The sequence below is a fragment of the Apodemus sylvaticus genome, chromosome 15 (assembly GCF_947179515.1).
Source record: "Apodemus sylvaticus chromosome 15, mApoSyl1.1, whole genome shotgun sequence".
Lineage (NCBI taxonomy): Eukaryota > Metazoa > Chordata > Mammalia > Rodentia > Muridae > Apodemus > Apodemus sylvaticus.
The window spans coordinates 83,754,078-83,759,275 of NC_067486.1; positions in this window are offsets into that span (position 1 = coordinate 83,754,078).

Consider the following 5,198-nt stretch of genomic DNA (forward strand, 5'->3'; position numbering starts at 1 on the left):
AGTTTGACGGGAATCCGAGTTGATCAAAGGTCTGAAATGCAGAGGACAACATGAATACACGTCGAGAAAAATAGATAGGCTGAGCAGTGGTGGCGCACGCCTGTAATCCCAGCACTTGGGAGGCAGAGGCAGGCAGATTTCTGAGTTCAAGGACAGCCTGGTCTACAGAGTGAGTTCCAGGACAGCCAGGGCTATACAGAGAAACCCTGTCTCAGAAAGAAAGAGAGGAGAGGAGAGGAGGGGAGGGGAGGGGAGGGGAGGGGAGGGAAGAGGACAGCCAGGACTACACAGAGTAACCCTGTCTTGAAAACAAAACAAAAGCCGGGCGGTGGTGGTGCACGCCTTTAATCCCAGCATATGGGGCAGAGGCAAGTGGATTTCTGAGTTCGAGGCTAGCCTGGTCTACAGAGTGAGTACCAGGACAGCCAGGGCTACACAGAGAAATCCTGTCTTGAACAAAACAAAACAAAAAAACAGAAAACAAAACAAAAAGCAAACATATACATATATGTCGTGTGTTGATAAGTACATGCAAAGGTGTGTTTTAGTGATACACGCCTTTAATTCCTGCATTCAGGAGGCAGAGGCAGGCAGATCTCTGAGTTCAAAGCCATCCTGTTCTAGCGAATTTCAAAATAGCCAGGATTACACAGAGAAACCCTGTCTTGAAAAAACAATCAAGCAATCAATAAATGGAACTTCTTTGAAAGAATTCAGGTTAATAACTAACAAGTATACAAGAACACCAATAAAAAAGCCCCAATAAACCAGGCGGTGGTGGCAGCGCATAACTTTAATTCCAGGACTCGAAAAGCAGAGGCAGGCATGCAGATCTCTGTTGATTCTGAGGCCAGCCTGATCTTCAGAGTGTGTTCCAGCCAGCCAGGGCTACATAGAGAAACTCTGTCTTGAAAACAAAACAAAATAAAAATCCTCATACTTCATAAGCCAATTAAAAATGTTGAAAGCTGTTTTTAGAGCCCTTAGAGAGCACCTCAAATTCTAAACCTACACAAAATAGATAAGTACATGCAATCATGAATACCTAACATCCAAAAGGATTTACCAAGTACCCAGCATATGCCAGGCACTGTTCTGGGTGCTGCTACCTAAACCACCCGTCTATTAGAGATCTGATCGTCAGGCAGCGGACAGCTTCCCACCACACCATACCCATGGCTAACACACTGCCCTGTGCACAGTAGGCACTCAGAACAAGTCAAGCAACTATGTAAAAATCTCCTCGGGATGCTTGCTCTGGGCTGTGGAGCTGCAGGGAAACAGGTGGCCAGTAGCTGGCGCTATGGAGGCTCCTCGCCAGCTAGACTGCTACGAATTCTGAATGGTGGAAGGGAAGAATTGGGTGGGGAATGGGTCAGCGGGAGAGGGCAGAGGGAAGTGGGGGAGAGCCAACACTCACCTCTTCAGGCTGCTCGGCTGACAGCTGGTGGCGAGCCTAATCTGGAGGAGGCGAGGGGTATGAACGAAAAAAGGTGCTGGACACCAAGGAGATGGAGCTTGGGCAGGCTGCGAGTCCGGACTTCTAGATCATATTCTCTGCAGACATGCCTGGTTTGGAACTCTTCCCAAACCTCATCTGCTACTCTGAAAAGGCCCCACCACCACCATACACACCTCTGTCCATGTTTTCCCTTTTCCTTTCCTCCCTACTACTCTCTCCCTTTTATTTTTGATGTTGTTTGTTTGTTTAGGCTTTTTGTTTTGTTGTCGTCGTTGTTGTTGTTGTTGTTTTATGGATCTTTTTTCTTTCTGGAACTCACTATGTAGACCACACAGGCCTCAAACTCTGCCTTCGGGGTGATGGGATTAAAGGCTAGGTTTTCAGGACCATAACCCAGATGGCCCCAGTGGGTCAAGTCTTGGACCAGGTCTGTCCTAAAGCCACAAAGCTCACTGAATACTGAATTTGTTTTTTTCAGAACCCTCCAAGACTTACTAACTCTTAGCCTGGCTCCCCTCGCCTCCTTCCTGATGCTGAAGCACATGTGTGCTTGGTAGCAGCTAATGACCTTGTGTCCAGTCTCTACCCACATCAGGTCAGCAGTAGGCCTCGTGCTCACCACACACATACACATTTTTTTACACATACAAAGCTTACATATATACACATGCGCAGAGACACAGGACAAAACAGTCTGTGGTCATGGAGGGAAAGTGAGTCATTCCAGCACTTCTGTTTAGGTTTGGAGTAACCATGTTTCTTAACACATGTCCCATCAGAACATGTAAGGTATACTCTGTTGTGTAGAAGTCAGAAGCCCACATGAGCTATACTGTCTGGTCGGTGCCCTGAGCCACGCGAGGCTGCTGTTGTCAAGGACCACTAGTTGTGTGAACACACTAAAGGACTGGTATTAAAATAAGAGGGAGCTGGATATGGTGGCGCGCACCTTTAATCCCAGTGCTGTGGAGGCAGAGGCAGGCAGATTCTCTGAGTTTCAGGGCAGTCAAGGCTACACCACTCCCACCAAAAGCCCAAAGAAAATAAAAGCAACAGCTTATAAATATACACAGATGACATGTTGAGATGATGACTTAGTTAAGGTTTTACTGCTGTGAACAGACACCATCATCAAGGCAAGTCTCATAAAGGACAACATATATATTCGGGGCTGGCTTACAGGTTCAGAGGCTCAGTCCATTGTCATCAAGACAAGAACATGGCACCATCTAGGCAGGCATGGTGCAGGAGGAGCTGAGAGTTACATATTTTTATCTGAAGGCTGCTAGCAGAATATTGACTTCCAGGAAGCTAGGACAAGGGTCTTAAAGCCCATGCCCACAGTGGCACACCTACTACAACAAGGCCACACCTCCAAATAATCCTACTCCCTGGGCCAAGCATATACAAACTATCACAGATGGCAATACAGTTATCCCTTGATATTTGTTGAGGATTCATTCTAAGCCCAGCCGTCTTCCATGAGAACCAAAATCAATAGATGTTCAAGTCTTTACTCACACAGCTATAGTATTTACATGTATTTACACGTAACCTATGCACATCCCGTCTGATACTTTTTTCTTTCTTCTTCAGTATTGCTATTTCCATAGCGCTAGTGATATGCCAACTCTTGTAAGGCCAGACTCCATTTTAGAGAACCTGACCTCAGTTCTCAGTTGAACTCAGGTAAACTAACAGGCTGGTACCTAGCATTAATTTCCAAGTTGCCTACATCAAAACCCTAACCTAGCTCCAGTCTCTAGGCTAATCCCCAACAAGACCAGCATCTCTAGGTTATTCCCCCAACAAACATGTACCCCCAAGTCTCAAGCCCACCTCCTGCCTTCTTAAGGTTTTTTGTTTGTTTGTTTGCTTGCTTGGTTTTTTTTGTTTGTTTGTTTGGTTGGTTTTTTGAGACAGGGTTTCTCTGTGTAGCCCTGGCTGTCCTGGAACTTACTCTGTAGACCAGGCTGGCCTCCAACTCAGAAATCGCCTGCCTCTGCCTCCCAAGTGCTGGGATTAAAGGCGTGCGCCACCACTGCCCAGTTCACCCCCTGCCTAATGACCATCAAATGCAGAGCAAAGCAGAGATTAAGTTTATGATGTGACTCCCAGCACAAGCCGTGCTGTTTTGAAGACCACAGTAGTTTTCCAACTAGAGGCTTGCACACTCACCCCCCCCATTCGCTGCTTACTGTAAAGCCTTGCCCCACAGACACTCAGGGCTCCCCCACCTTCAAAACCATCCTGCGTGACAATGGTGTATTGAGGGGCGAGCTAGCTCCAATAAAATAAAAACCTGCTGTGAGTTGCATCAGATTGGCTTCTGTCTGTTTTGGGGGGATCACTAACATTTCCCTGACACTATACTAGGGAGTAGACCTAGAGCTTTTTACCCTGCTCTGCTTCCCACCCTGGGCACTGGAGCCTCACATGTGCCAGGTAAGAACCTGCCACTAAGCCTTCCAGAGCTATGTACCTGTCACCGTCTGGCTTCACCGCCTATAACCTGATGGGGTTACAGGACTGTGGCACACGCGTTGTACACATGGAAAGACTAGTCCCAGCTTCGTAGTGAATTCAAGGTCATTGTGTACCTGGTACTCTGACTCAAACAAACAATAAATATCCTAACAATTTTTTTCAAGATTTATTTATTTATTATATGTAGGTACACTGTAGCTATTTTCAGACACACCAGCAAAGGGCATCAGATCTCATTATGGATGGCTGTGAGCCACCATGTGGTTGCTGGGATTTGAACTCCGGACCTTCGGAAGAGCAGTCAGTGCTCTTAACCACTGAGCCACCTCTCCAACCCCAACAATTTTTATTGGCTATTTACTTTCTCTACTCTGTGTGTGTGTGTGTGTGTGTGTGTGTGATCATGAGAGCCCCTCAGTGCACATGTGGTGATCAGGGGACAACTTGTTGGATAAGTTCTGTTTCCAGGCTTAGCAACACACAACAGTATTTTCTGAGCCATCTCATCAGCCCCTCACATTATCTTTATAATATTTTTTTTTACTGTAGGAGTATTCTGTCTCCATGTACACCTGCATGCCAAAAGAAGGCATCAGATGGTCATGAGCCAATTTCTGGTTGCTGGGAATTGAACTCAGGACCTATGAAAGAGCAGCCAGTATTTTTAACTGCTGAGCCATATCACCAGCCCCTCTTTTTAATTTTTTAAATATTCATTTATTTTTACTGTATGTGTATGGGTATTTTGACTGTATGTATGTGTGTATGTACACATATGTGCCACATGTATGCAGTGCCTGAGAGGGCTAGAAGAGTGAATCAGATACCCTGGAACTAGAGTAACTGCGGGTTGTGAGGGTTGTGGGTGCCCAGTTACTCAGCAACAGCAAGTGTGTTAAGCTGCTGAGTCATCTCTCCAGCCCCAACCTAACACTTTCTTTAAAAAAACAAAAAACAAAACAAACACAAATCTCCTTATAGATCAGGCTAGCTTTGAAGTTGACACACAGCAAGGCTGGCTTTGAACCTCTCTTCCTCCCTTAAGCCACTTTGAGAAGCTCAACACGTTTGTAAACATTCTCTACCACTCTTATGTTTGTTTGTTTTTCAAAACAGGATTTCTCTGTGTAGTCCTGGCTGTCCTAGATCTTGCTCTGTAGACCAGGCTGGCCTCAAACTCAGATATTCTCCTGCCTTTGCCACCTGAGTGCTACTATTAAAGGTATAAGACTCCATACCCAACTTCTCT